Source organism: Mesoplodon mirus, assembly GCF_964341445.2.
Source record: "Mesoplodon mirus genome assembly, chromosome: 16".
Lineage (NCBI taxonomy): Eukaryota > Metazoa > Chordata > Mammalia > Artiodactyla > Ziphiidae > Mesoplodon > Mesoplodon mirus.
In genome coordinates, this window is record NC_138992.1 from 17,826,965 (window position 1) to 17,842,436 (window position 15,472).

Sequence of the window (15,472 nt, forward strand, 5' to 3'; positions counted from 1 at the left end):
TGAAACTTTGACATAGACTCTACTGTTTTGTTTCTTTTTATGGTAAAAGGAAGTGGTTTTTTTCTTCTTTATCCTAGAATCTACTTAAAAACTGGAAGTAGTGGGAATAAAATAAAAGAGCTTGCATGCACAATGTCTTTCAAAAACAACCATTTCTCTTAATGATGGCAAGTCTTGGAAATCTTGCTGAAAGCTACATGACTTGTTTAAAGTAAATGAGATTTCATCTTCCCATAACGATCATATCGGGGAAGAGGAAATCTGAGAGATCAAGTGGATTACAAGGGCCAGAGACATCTCTAAAAACTATGAACCAGCACAGAGATGCAAATTTCCAATTTTTGGTCTTCAATGACAGCATTCAAAAATAAATTCATACTATTATTACCATAATTTCATAATATAAAGAACATTTTAACCCCAGTAAGAAGGAAATTATCTCAGAATAATAAAATTCTGCTATAAACTTAACATTATGAAAAACTCATTAAATATTTTATTTTTCTCAAAAGCTGGTGGGACTCAGGGTTCCTTCTGTCCTCCTTTAGTAGTTCATGCTTTAGTTTATTCTTCACTCATTTATTCAAAAAACCTATGTTGAGCGCCCACTATGTTCTAGGATTGCTAGCAAAAGATGGAGATCTCTAAATACTGCAAAGTATGATTTTCAAAAAGTTAAAACCATGACTCATATGATCAATTTATTTAACTAATTTAATACGGAATGATCAATTTATCTGACTAAAAGGGAATCAGCAGAATCATAAAATAGTATCAAAGAGCATTTGAGGAACTGAGAATTTATAGGCACTAAAGAAAGAATATTGGAGTAAAATTGCTAGGTTAGGTAGAAAATGAATAAACTGTCCTCTGTAGTTAAATTTTCTACGAGACAGAAATTTGCACCTCTATTAAACAAAAATATAGCAGTTAAAAGGTAACATGACATGGGCTTCCCTGGTGGTGCACAACAGTGAGAGGCCTGCATACCACAAAAAAAAAAAAAAGGTAACATGACGGAATTAGGGCCCTGATCCATAAAAAATGCAATATCAAATACAGGCATTTTCTCCTTGATTATTAAGTAGTCATTGGGTAGGTCTATTAGTCAATGTTCCAGAATGACACTGAAAGGACACACAGTCCTCTTTGCCTTATTTCTAAGTATCAGATAATTTTGAGAAAAAGAAGCAGATTCTATGGGCTGGTCTATTACAACTATACTTCCCCAGCTGTTAGAAAGGAAAAAAATAAAAGGATTAAAGAGAATTAAGTCCTCAGAATAAATAAATATATATAGAACTTACATGTGGCACTTTTTTTTTTTGCGGTACTCGGGCCTCTCACTGCTGTGGCCTCTCCCGTTGCGGAGCACAGACTCCGGACGCGCAGGCTCAGTGGCCATGGCTCACGGGCCCAGCTGCTCCACGGCATGTGGGATGGGATCTTTCCGGACCGGGACACGAACCCGCGTCCCCTGCATCGGCAGGCAGACTCTCAACCACTGCGCCACCAGGGAAGCCCCTGCACGTGGCACTTTATTTAGTTCTCACGCAACTGAGCAAAGTGGTTATCACCAAGCAAATTTTAAAAATGGAAAAATCGTCTCTCCGCCCCGGGTCGCCGCAGCCTCCGCCGCTTTCGGGCCTAGCAGCCTGAAGGGAAAAAAAAGAAAAAGATTAAAAAAAACCCGAAAACGCTTTAAAATCTTAAAAAAACAAAGAAAGAAAGAAAAAAGAGCGAATCCTCCTCGGAGAACCCGCGGGGAAGTCACTTTTGCACGCTTCCGGCCTGCCCGACGCCGCCGTCGCCGCCGCCGCCGCACCTGGGCGTTCGTCGGTCCCCGTCCGTCGGTCCGGTGGTGAGCCGCTCGCGCGCCCGCGTCCACGCGCCTCAGCCCGCCGCTCGGCCGCGCCGCGTGGCAGCCCCGCGCCCGCCGCCCTCGCCCCCCGCGCACCGGCCTCCGCGCTCCACGTGTCCGCGCTGCCCTGCCGGCCCGGCGTGGGAGGCGGTTGCGCGCTCCGGCCGCGCGGGCCTTGACGAGTCGGCACCGACAAATATTTGGTTTCCCTCTTCCCCGGGTTGCTGTAATCTTAAACCGCCGGGAGCCCGAGGCCTATATTTATAGAGAAACGCACGTTCCGGAGGCCGCCGTGGGCACCACTGGGTTGCCTCGGGAAGAATTTTTGTAATTTGGAGGACAGTCCCTGTTTTCATTGTTTTCATTTTTTGAAATTGGGAGCTTCCAGGCCAGGACAGCTGAAAATTAACAAGCTCCCAGGGAGGGCCATATTGTTTTTGAGAGCCTTTTGTCTGTGGTTGGGCAGTCTCGTCCGAGCCGTCCCCGCACTCCTCTCCGGCCCTCGGAGCCGACTCCAGCTTCTCTGAGCTTCACTGCCACCTGTGGGCCGCGGCTCGGAGCGGAGCCCTTTTTGTCCTGTGTGGCCCCCCCTAAGAAGTCCTCCTGGCGGGGCTCGGGGTACTGGGGGCTGGGGAGATGAACGCTGCGGCCAGCAGCTACCCCATGGCCTCCCTGTACGTGGGTGACCTGCACTCGGACGTCACCGAGGCCATGCTGTACGAAAAGTTCAGTCCTGTGGGGCCTGTGCTGTCCATCCGGGTCTGCCGCGACATGATCACCCGCCGCTCCCTGGGTTATGCCTACGTCAACTTCCAGCAGCCGGCTGACGCTGAGCGGGCCTTGGATACCATGAACTTTGATGTGATTAAGGGAAAGCCAATCCGAATCATGTGGTCTCAGAGGGATCCCTCTTTGAGAAAATCTGGCGTGGGAAATGTCTTCATCAAGAACCTGGACAAATCTATAGATAACAAGGCACTTTATGATACTTTTTCTGCTTTTGGAAACATTCTGTCCTGCAAGGTGGTGTGTGATGAGAACGGCTCTAAGGGTTATGCCTTTGTCCACTTCGAGACCCAGGAGGCTGCTGACAAGGCCATCGAGAAGATGAATGGCATGCTCCTCAATGACCGCAAAGTGTTTGTGGGCAGATTCAAGTCTCGAAAAGAGCGGGAAGCTGAGCTTGGAGCCAAAGCTAAGGAATTTACCAATGTTTATATCAAAAACTTCGGGGAAGAGGTGGATGATGAGAGTCTGAAAGAGCTATTCAGCCAGTTTGGTAAGACTCTAAGTGTCAAGGTGATGAGAGATCCCAGTGGGAAATCCAAAGGCTTTGGCTTTGTGAGTTACGAAAAACACGAGGATGCCAATAAGGCCGTGGAGGAGATGAATGGAAAAGAAATCAGTGGGAAAGTCATTTTCGTCGGCCGTGCACAGAAGAAAGTGGAACGGCAGGCCGAGTTAAAGCGAAAATTTGAACAGCTGAAACAGGAGAGAATTAGTCGGTATCGGGGGTGAACCTCTACATTAAGAACTTGGATGACACCATTGATGATGAGAAGTTAAGGAAAGAGTTTTCTCCTTTTGGATCAATCACCAGTGCTAAGGTGATGCTGGAGGATGGGAGAAGCAAAGGGTTTGGCTTTGTCTGCTTCTCATCCCCTGAAGAGGCAACCAAAGCAGTCACGGAGATGAACGGACGCATCGTGGGCTCCAAGCCACTGTACGTTGCCCTGGCCCAGAGAAAAGAAGAGAGAAAGGCTCACCTGACCAACCAGTATATGCAGCGGGTGGCCGGGATGAGAGCGCTCCCCGCCAATGCCATCTTAAATCAGTTCCAGCCTGCAGCTGGGGGCTACTTTGTGCCAGCAGTTCCACAGGCTCAGGGAATACCTCCATATTACACACCTAACCAGTTAGCACAGATGAGGCCTAATCCACGCTGGCAGCAAGGTGGGAGACCTCAAGGCTTCCAAGGAATGCCAAGTGCTATACGCCAGTCTGGGCCTCGTCCAGCTCTTCGCCATCTGGCTCCAACTGGTAATGCTCCGGCCTCTCGTGGCCTCCCTACTACCGCTCAGAGAGTCGGGTCTGAGTGCCTGGACCGCTTGGCTATGGACTTTGGTGGGGCTGGTGCCGCCCAGCAAGGGCTGACTGACAGCTGCCAGTCTGGAGGTGTTCCCACAGCTGTGCAGAGCCTAGCACCTCGTGCCGCTGTTGCTGCCGCTGCTCCTCGGGCTGTTGCACCTTACAAGTACGCCTCCAGTGTCCGCAGCCCTCACCCCACCATCCAGCCCCTGCAGGCACCCCAGCCTGCGGTCCACGTGCAGGGGCAGGAGCCGCTGACCGCGTCCATGCTGGCCGCAGCACCCCCGCAGGAACAGAAACAGATGCTGGGTGAACGTTTGTTCCCGCTTATCCAGACGATGCACTCAAACCTGGCTGGGAAGATTACGGGGATGCTGCTGGAGATTGACAACTCGGAGCTGCTGCACATGCTGGAGTCCCCCGAGTCTCTCCGCTCCAAGGTGGATGAAGCTGTGGCGGTCCTACAGGCTCATCATGCCAAGAAAGAAGCTGCCCAGAAGGTGGGCGCTGTTGCTGCTGCTACCTCTTAGACAAGGACAAACCGATTCAAAAGCCAAATAAACCCTCATGGAATTCAGCTCAAGGTTTGAAGATGTCCTAGCTTGTCCTATGGACCTCAACACCAAGAACCACAAATTGCAAATTTAATAGGTCATTTTGTATCAAAAGGTCAATTATGAAGCACCTAGAATTTTTCAATTAAAAGAATATATTCTCTGGGTTCTGATATGGCCCAAACAGTGTTAACTTTTTTTTTTCTATTGTGAGTTTTGATTTTTCCCCCCCAGAAACTGGTTTTATTTGATGTACCCAAGTCTTAAGTTTCTCAATAAAGAAAAAATCTCCATAAAAAAAAAATGGAAAAATCAAGGCTGAAAGCATTGAGATCACACAAGAGGAGCCACTATTCTCAAATCCATACATGTCTGTTCGAACCTTCAAGCAGTTTCCAGTAGGCCATGTGGCCACTCATGAAATTCACAGGTTTGCTGAGCCATTCACTCACTGGTTAATGCGAAGGCATTTATTGATCACCTCCTACACACTCAGTATCTCAGGCCTGGCCCTGAAGCAGGGAGCTAAACAGGTTCTATCTTCATTTTATCTCTGCCTCATCAGCTTACATTCTAAGGGGCCCCAGGCCTTCATTTTAGCCAGTTGTCACACAAGCATTTCCCTCTGACAGATCAAAACACAGCAAAAACTAATTTGAAGTCGTTTCTTTTTCTTTTTGAAAGCATGCCCCTCTTTCTGCCATCTCAGCCCACAGACACCTGCCTGTTTCATCCAGCAGCCTCTCCCCTTTTCCTGCTACCTCTCATCTTTCCCTTCCAAAGCCATTTCATTCCCTGAGTTCAGAGAGGCCGAGCTTTCCTTGCAAGTCAGACAGACACCTCACACGTTCTATTCAAAGGTTTCAGATGCTTAAAAGACCAGCAGCTGCTCTTGGGAAACCAAGCCCAGAGCCCTTTCAAGCAGTGGCTCCAGGAACTCCCCTCCCCTCTGGGCCTGGGATGGACAGAAAGTCAGCCCAGGCTAGAGCTCACTTTCACGCAGGACACATGTCTGAGAAGCTGGTCTTTGTTACCAAATGTCACAGCTACGTGAACAGTGGGAGCATAATTCAGGCCACTCTCTTAGTGGTCATTCACAATGGATTAGGTCACTGGTAAAACAGAACCCAAAGGTCCCCAGTGTAGAAGGGCTCCCTTTGGCTTTAGCAAGAATGCAAAACGGCAAGAGCGTGTACCTTTACAGCTCATGGAGACTATTATTTACTTCCTTGTAAACGGGGGTAAAATTCATTTCCTGTTTTGAGCTACAGTGATGTGACTGTGCAATGCTTAAACAGCAGGCCAGGGCTTCCCTGGTGGCGCAGTGGTTGAGAGTCCGCCTGCCGATGCAGGGGACACGGGTTCGTGCCCCAGTCTGGGAAGATCCCACATGCCGTGGAGCGGCTGGGCCCGTAAGCCATGGCGGCTGAGCCTGTGCATCTGGAGCCTGTGCTCTGCAACGGGAGAAGCCACAACAGTGAGAGGCCTGTGTACCGCAAAAAAAAAAAAAAAAACAGCAGGCCACAGAATCCTAATCTTTTAGATCTGTAAGGACCCTACCAAAAAAAAAGAAAAAAGAAAATGGTAACTATTGAGGTGATGGATATGTTCATTAGCTTGATTGTATTGATTATTTCATAATGTGTACATATATCAAAACATCAAGTTGTATACCTTAAATATTTACAATTGTCATCAGTTATATTTTAATAAAACTGGAAAAAAATTCATATGTCCCATTCCTCTGCTTTCAGACAAGACTCCACAAGATCCATAACATTCAAATCAGAGAAATCCAGTCAGAGCCCAAGGGAAGCGGGGTGGAGCTTCCCACCTTTCCCCTCAATCAACCAGTCCAAGGTTTAAGGATACTCAGCTCCCAAATACATTTTTCCTGGGGCATAAGTGAAATCCCTCACACCGGAGCCTAATCATTTCTCCTTCCTCTTGTTCTGTAATTGTAGAGGTGCCATAAGACTGGTCAGTAACCACTGAAGTATAACCCATTGCAAATACTTAAGCACAATTTTCTCTAAATATTCTCACCCCAAATGTCTGAAACTACTTGACTGGTATAGGTGAACTGTGAAGTTGAACCGTGAAGTTGAACTAGAACCCAGTGAACTTGTCTCTGTAAACTCCCTGGGGGTCTGAAACAGGAAGCTCTAACTAACCCGTGGGAAAAGGCATTTTTACTTCCTCCAGAAGGACTGACAGCCAGGCTCATTCTTATTATTCCCAAACCAAAGGCCAGGAGACAAATGGAGGCCCACATACCATATAACAATATATTTTAAATGTATAAATCAAGCTGACAAACTGTTGGTTAAAATATGTTCTATCCGCCTTCCTTGAAAAGTACACCTTCATAATGACAAAATTGAAAAATATTTTTAGTACTGTTAATTTTAAATGATTGTAAGTCAGTATAATATCAAAGATCACTGAATTTAATTCACATTACAGTGTTCTGTTGGTAAGCCGCCAATGTCAGAATGAGTTCTAAAGACATGCCATTCATAAATTATTATACTTTTTCATAAAAATATGCCTTGCCTTTATTTCAGCACATCACTAATTACATTGTTAAAGATTTTTCACATAATCTGGGATCTACTGACAGCAAAGCCAAATTAGACAAACTTTCTTGAGTCATCATAGTTCTTAGTTTTTTTAATTAAATTCAATGTAGAGAAATTTCCCTCTTCTGAGACAATAGCAATTAGCATTGTCAATGAATTCTTTAAGCAAAACAGATTCAGAAATTAATCATAATTTTACATGCCATTTAAAAATTTTTTATGGGGTCACATAATAAATTATTATCACAAAAATGTCATAAAATAGGGCTTCCCTGGGGGCGCAGTGGTTGAGAGTCCGCCTGCCGATGCAGGGGACACGGGTTCGTGCCCCAATCCAGGAAGATCCCACATGCCGCGGAGCGGCTGGTCCTGTGAGCCATGGCCGCTGAGCCTGCGTGTCCGGAGCCTGTGCTCTGCAACAGGAGAGGCCACGATAGTGAGAGGCCCGCGCACCGTGATGAGGAGTGGCCCCCACTTGCCGCAACTAGAGAAAGCCTTAGCACAGAAACAAGGAGCCAACACAGCCATAAATAAATAAATAAATAAATAAATAAATATATTTTTTTAAGTCATAAAATAATTTTATCATATAAGGCACAAATGCACTGTAAATTTAGCATCTCTTTATGAAATATTCAAATTCATAAGACCTGCATTTCATTTCTCTCTTCTAGTGAATCTCATATGTTATCTAAATTTAATTTTGTTGCTCTAAGAATGATTTAGTCATTATTCTCAGCATGTGTCTGAGAGTAGTTATGATGTCAGACTTGACATGTGTTTCATCAACATGCTCCTCCATTGACTAGGTCCAGAAAACATATGTAATCTCTGATTTTTTCCCAATGTCATTGCTATGAACATCGAGACCATTCTCCCAGTAACAAATTCAGATGATGTACCTTACATGGCACACAAAATATTTCTGTATTTCAGCCAACATTCTACTTTGCACATTTTATTACCTTACCCACCATTTGGTGCCATTATCTTAGGCCTTTCCTGATTGATCTTTTAATTACTTAAATAAGCTGAATACTTTTTTTGAGAATTTGTTAAATTATATTAAATATTTTTATAAAGTACAACTTTTGCAATCCTAGCTTCGGTACCAGTCTAATTGCCAATGTGAAAAATAAATATCATGCTCCACATTCATTACATCTAGACCAATGCCATCCAATAGAATTTTATGCAATGATGAAAATGTTCTATATCTGAACTGTCCAGTATGGTAGCCACACTCCACATGTGGCTAACAAGCACTTGAAATGTGGTGAGTAGGACAGAGGGCCTGGATTTTTTTTTTTAAACTAACCTCTCTTTTTTTACAAAAAAATCGATTTATTTATTTGGCTACACCAGGTCTTAGTTGCAGCACACAGGATCTTTTAGTTGCAGCATGCGGTATCTAGTTCCCTGACCAGGGATCGAATCCTGGCCCCCTGCATTGGAGGCACAGAGTCTTAACCAGTGGGCCACCAGGGAAGTCCCAGGACCTGGATTTTTAATTTCGTTTAATTTCAGTTTATTTAAATCTAAATAGCCACCATATTGGACAGCATAGATCTTGACCTACATATAAACAAATTTAAAAGTAATATGAATTTTTCACACTGCAAAATATTTCTCATTTGGAACGTTGTGCCATTTAATGTATGCCTTCTTGTCCCTACCTGGAAACCCTATCTCCTTATGTAAAATTGGCTTCATGCTACCTGAGAGAAAGAACTTGTTAATTAATTTTTCTTTCTCTTAATTAAGAGTTCTGCCACTCAAATTATTTCCACGCCCTGATATAGTGTCTGTCTCCACTATCTTGTCCCATCCAGGAGAGGGAGTGGAAAAATGTTTTGTTGATGCCTGGCGCAGTGGTTGAGAGTCCACCTGCCGATGCAGGGGACATGGGTTCGTGCCCTGGTCCGGGAAGATCCCACATGCCGCGGAGCAGGTGGGCCTGTGAGCCATGGCTGCTGAGCCTGAGTGTCCAGAGCCTGTGCTCCGCAACGGGAGAGGCCACAGCAGTGAGAGGACTACGTACCGCAAAATAAATAAATAAATAAATAAATGCAGTTTTTAAAAAACAACTTCACTGAAGTCATAAAAAAGTGGATTTGACTCCTGTCTTTGCTTTGTTATAAAGCAGAAACAAACACACCATTGTAAAACAATTATACTCCAATAAAAAGAAAGTGGATTTGAAATCATATCAGACCAATAAACAGGTCTTAGATACAATCACAAGTATCTTTATGAGATAGGCAGGAGATTTCAGATACACAGAGAGGAGAAGATAGTGTAAAGGTGGAGCAGAGAGAGATCTGGAGATGCTACATTGCTGGCCTTGAATATGGAGGGAGATGTCAGTGGAAGGAAGGAACGTCCACAGCAACCAGAAACCAGAAAAGACAAGGAAAATGATTCTTCCCTTGAGCTTTCAGAGAGAGCACAGCTCTGCCAACTCCTTCGATTTTGGCTCAGTGATACCAATTTCCCACTTCTGGCCTACAGAGCTCTGTGAGAATACGTCTACTGTTTTAAGCCATGAAGTTTAAGCCATGATAATTTGTTACAGCAGCCATGGGAAAGTAATTCAATACATCTGAATCCAAGTTTTTCATCTGTTGAGTTGGGGATGGGAGACAGAATAGATAGGCAATTCTCAACTCTTGCTACACGATACCATCAGCAGGAGAGCTTTCAAATTATTCTGATGTGAGTCTGGCTCCAGAGATTCTGGTTTAATAGTCTGGGGTGAAGTCTGAGTAGCAGTACTTACAAAAGCTCTCCAAATGTTTATAGGATGCAGGGAAGTTTGGAGCCACTAGACTAAATGGTTCTTCCTGAATCTAACATGCTTTCATTCTATATTCTCTTACTTTAATACCATTACCTGTTTGAATGTGGGATAAGAAATCCCCAGAGAGGACAGGAGGAAAGAAACCTCCAGGAGAAACCAGGACAAAAGTGAGTGATATGAAAGAGAGCCAGAGGGACATAACAGCGAATTTCAACATGTCACTTTGGTGTTCAAGAGCCTTCCTCTCCTGGAGAGAGTGAAATCACCCCTAGCAGTGAAGAAACACTGTAGAAGTAGGTGACTTTCAGAAAGGCTACATCCAAATGGCAAGCCAATTTACTTCTGTGCTTCACCAGAGTGAAAATCAAAGGACCAGTGGGAATTCAAAGGACTCCCTTTCTTAATGATTCATTTATCACTTTATGAAATATTTATTACAGTACTTTCTTGGATGGCATCCAACCTTTAGTCATTCAACAAATACATACAGGTTGCATACTGTGTATCAAGCACTGTTCTAGGTATTGAGATCCAGCCAATATCCAGAAAGATCCTATACTTGATGAGATCCTGGGGAAAAAACATGGTGTGAGGAAAAATAAATCAGGGATGGGGAACATGAAATGGGGTGGGAGGTAGTGCACATGTTTGGACAGGGAAAGGCTCCCGGGAGATACATTTGAGCAAAGCTCTGAAGTGAGTGAGGGAAGAGCCTTGGGCATTCACTTAAAGGGCTTCCCCAACAAAGGGAGTAGCAAGAACTCATGGCTACTTTACTAAATCTAGAGAATCATCTCTCTTCGGAACTTGAATACTTGATTCAAGAATCAATGTATTCTCTTCTGCTTTGCCCTATTTCAAAATAATTTGGAAATGGAAAAAAGGAGAAATTGTTTAAGTAAAGCTTGAGTATGGGGGACACTGCATTGGTGAAGAATTGGTTCTATGAATAAGACCCTTTTATATTCTTTTTATAAATAAAGAGAGCAAAAAGAGCCTTTTGAGGCATATACCCCCAAAGCAAAAGTTGAGCCACTGTGGGGCTTCAGTCTCCAAAGGGCAAGTTCCTTGACAGGAAGCTCAAGGGAAGAACAGTGACCAAGGCAGCAGAAACCCCTAAGCTCCATGCTGTTTTTCAGCACTGTGGTGTGATTTCCCTTTATCATTTTTGGACCAGTCCCCTTTCCAATTAGGGATCACAGCTGCTAAGAATAAAGTGGTGTCTGTTCTCCTGGCAGAAGGCACAATGGCCCACTCATGTCATCAATGGGAGTCATTGTTTGGGAAATATTGCCATTGAGATATTTTAAAATGCTAATGAGTTAATTTCTATTTCAATGCTGATTGTCACTCAGTTCCTTTTGTTTTTAAGTGCAGGAGAGTTTTTTTTTAAAAAAAACAAATTGTTGTGGATCAAAAATATTTCTCATGAATATATAAATTCAGAATTTCAGGAACCTCTAATATTATTTATTTAACCAACTCACTTAAAGAAGAGAATGCAGCTCAGAAAAGCTGAGTACTTGGTTAAAGCAACAATGCTACTTAATGACAGACTTGGAATTAAGAACCAGTCTCTGTGCTCCATCCAGCATTCTTTTCACTACAGCAGCCTGTGCCATCAGAAATATTTTTGTTAGAGGGATCTGTAATTCACCATTAAATTTTCTTGCCAAGTAAGTATATTCTCCCAGCAATTTTTTTCTTAGTACTCAAATATGGAGTCCAGTCAAATTTCTCATGGCCTTCTCATTGAATCAATGCTATCTTTTCCACTCAAGGAAAAATAGTCCTTGTACACTGGACAGTCTCAGGGAATCAAAGGAATGTGTCATTCTTTCAGATACAGGCATGTTTCCTGATGCAGCCTGTTTGGTGGCTTGTGTGGACATTAGCTATAAAGCATCCGTCCCCTTTAGGTGTCCTGGTCAATGGTTTGTTGCTGTTAAATAACTCTTCCCAGAAGCTGAGGGTACTTCAGCCATCTCAATGCAGTGCCCTGAAGACTGCATACTCAATGAGCCTCACTGGAAAAAAAAGGGGGGGTTCCTTTAATATTGTGGAACATATAAGTGTGATTCACTTCACACTTACATCAAAAAAGCTCTGCTTTATCTGCATACCCATTATTCTGCTGTCATTAGAAGAAAACACAACCCTAGTTTAGATATGCAGCTTGAGCACACACAAAAAATAGCAATGAACTTGGAGTTCAGAGAATTTTTGCTTTAAGTATTTCATTCAATCATTTATTCAACAAAAATGTTCTTAAGACGTATGAAAAGCCAAATCCTATTCTAGGTGTTAAAGAAAAAACTATTCATGACACTTGTTAAAGATGAAAGGCAAACTTCATTCAGAGCGGGGGCTATTGAGATCAGTATGGGGATCACTGTAATAGGGTCTTGTAGTGGAGAAGAAATATTGGTCTCAACTTTGAACACAACCTGGGCAAGTGGAAATTTATAGCCAAGGAGCAGGGTGGGGGTCAGTAGATAGAAAATTACTAAGAGGAAACATCTGGGGTGAGGGAAGATTCTTGCTTAACCAACATAACAGGATTCTTGCTGAAGGCAGGCCAGGGTGATCAAACATCACTTGAGGGATGATGGAAGGTGAGGAACCCAATTAGATTTCAAGAGTGATCGGGAGGGACCTTCAAGATGGTGGAGGAGTAAGACGTGGAGATCACCTTCTTCCCCACAAATACATCAAAAATACATCTACATGTGGAACAACTCCTACAGAACACCTACTGAACGCTGGCAGAAGACCTCAGACTTCCCAAAAGGCAAGAAACTCCCCACGTACCTGGGTAGGGCAAAAGAAAAAAGAAAAAACAGAGACAAAAGAATAGGGATGGGACCTTCACCTCTGGGAGGGAGCTGTGAAGGAGGAAAGGTTTCCACACACTAGGGGGCCCCTTCACTGGCGAAGACTGCGGGTGGCGGAGTGGAGGAGCTTCAGAGCCATGGAGGAGAGCACAGCAACAGGGGTGCGGAGGGCAAAGTGGAGAGATTCCTGCACAGAGGATCGGTGCTGACCAGCACTCACCAGCCCGAGAGGCTTGTCTGCTCACCCACCGTGTGGGTGGGGGCTGAGAGATGAGGCTCAGGCTTCAGTCAGAGCGCAGGGAAAGGACTGGGGTTGGCTGCGTGAACACAGCCTGAAGGTGGCTAGTGCACCACAGCTAGCTGGGAGGGAGTCCGGGAAAAAGTCTGGACCTGCTGAAGAGGCAAGAGACCATTGTTTCGGGGTGCAAAAGGAGAGAGGATTCCTTTCCCCTGTGCCCACAGAAGGCAGAGTACCACCTAAGCAAGCTCCAGAGATGGGCACAAGCAGCGGCTATCAGCTCGGACCCCAGAGACGGGCATGAAACACTAAGGCTGCTGATGCTGCCACCAAGAATCCTGTGTGCGAGCACAGGTCACTATCCACACCGACACCCCCAGGAGCCTGTGCAGCCCGCCACTGCCAGGGTCCCATGATCCAGGGACAACTTCCTTGGGAGAACACATGGCATGCCTAAGGCTGTTGCAATGTCATGGCAGCCTCTGCTGCCGCAGGCTCGCCCTGCATTCCAATTATGACTACTGTACCTCACCCTCTCCCTGGCCTGAGTGAGCAAGAGAGCCCTAATCAGCTGCTGATTTAACCTCCTCCTGTCTGGGTGGGGAACAGATGCCTGATGGTGACCTAGAAGCAGAAGCAGGGCCAAAACCAAAGCTGAGCCCCAGGAGCTGTGCGAACAAAGAAAAGAGAGGAAAATTTCTCCATGCAGCCTCAGGTGCAACGGATTAAATCCCCACAATCAACTTGATGTACCCTGCATCTGTGGAATACCTGAACAGACAGCAAATCGTCCCAAAATTGAGGCAGTGGACTTTAGGAGCAAATGTAGATTTGGGGTTTGCTGTCTGTGACTGATTTGTTTCTAATTTTTATGTTTATTTTAGTTTAGTTTTTAGCACTTGTTATCATTGGTGGATTTGTTTGTTGGTTTGGTTGCTCTCTTCTTTTTTTATTATTATTTTAATAATTTATTTTTTTTTAATTTTTATCTTTTTCTTTCTTTTTTTTCTCTCTTTTCTTCTGAGCTGTCTGGCTGACAGGGTCTTTGTGCTCCGGCCTGCTGTCAGGCCTGAGCCTCTGAGGTAGGAGAGCCAAGTTCAGGACATTGGACCACCAGAGACCTCCTGGCCCCATGTAATATCAATCCGTGAGAGCTCTCCCAGAGATCTCCGTCTCAACACTAAGACCCAGCTCCACCCAACGGGGAGAAAGCTCCAGTGCTGGACACCCTATGCCAAACAACTAGCAAGACAGGAATACAACCCCACCCATTAGCAGAGAGGCTGCCTAAAATCATAATAAGTTCACAGACACCCCAAAAAACACCACAGGATGCGGTCCTGCCCACCAGAAAGACAAGATCCAGCCTTATCCACCAGAACACAGGCACTAGTCCCCTCCACCAGGAAGCCTACACAACCCACTGAACCAACCTCACCCACTGGGGGCAGACACCAAAAACAATGGGAACTACGAACCTGCAGCCTGCGAAAAGGAGATCCCGAACACAGTAAGTTAAGCAAAATGAGAAGAAAGAGAAATACAAAGCAGATGAAGGAGCAAGGTAAAAACCCACCAGACCAAACAAATGAAGAGGAAATAGGCAGTCTACCTGAAAAAGAATTCAGAGTAATGATAGTAAAGATGATCCAAAATCTTGAAAATAAAATGGAGAAAATACAAGAAATGTTTAACAAGGACCTAGAAGAACTAAAGAGCAAGCAAACAATGGTAAACAACACAAAAAATGAAATTTAAAATTCTCTAGAAGGAATCAATATCAGAATAACTGAGGCAGAAGAACGAGTAAGTGACCTGAATATACAATGGAATATACAATGGAGAAAAGAGAGCCTCTTCAATAGGTGGTGCTGGGAAAACTGGACAACTACATGTAAAAGAATGAAATTAGAACATTTCCTATCACCATACACAAAAATAAACTCAAAATGGATTCGAGACCTAAATTTAAGACCGGACACTATAAAACTCTTATAGGAAAACATAGGAAGAACATTCTTTGACATAAATCATAGGGGCTTCCCTGGTGGTGCAGTGGTTGAGAGTCCGCCTGCCGATGCAGGGGATGTGGGTTCGTGTCCCAGTCCGGGAAGATCCCACATGCCGTGGAGTGGCTGGGCCCGTGAGCCATGGCCACTGAGCCTGCGCATCCGGAGCCTGTGCTCCACAACGGGAGAGGCCACAACAGTGTGAGGCCCGCGTACCGCAAAAAAAAAAAAAAATAAAAAAAAAAAAATCACAGCAAGATCTTTTTTGATCCACCTCCCAGAGTAATGGAAATAAAAACAAAAATAAACAAATGGTACCTAATGAAACTTAAAAGCTTTTGCACAGCAAAGGAAACCATAAACAAGATGAAAAGACAACCCTCAGAATGGGAGAAAATATTTGCCAATGAAGCAACTGACAAAGGATTAATCTCCAAAATATACAAGCAGCTCATGCAGCTCAATATAAAAAAAAACAATCCAATCCAAAACTGAGCAAAAGACCT

At 44.4% G+C, this 15,472-nt stretch overlaps 1 pseudogene across 1 annotated transcript; it reads left to right on the plus strand.

Annotated features, from left to right (window-relative positions):
* The first annotated feature begins 2,023 nt into the window (after positions 1-2,023).
* LOC309792194 (polyadenylate-binding protein 4-like) lies at positions 2,024-4,801 on the plus strand (annotated as a pseudogene). The gene has a single exon. The product of its transcript is annotated as a polyadenylate-binding protein 4-like (transcript).
* Positions 4,802-15,472: the final 10,671 nt, after the last annotated feature.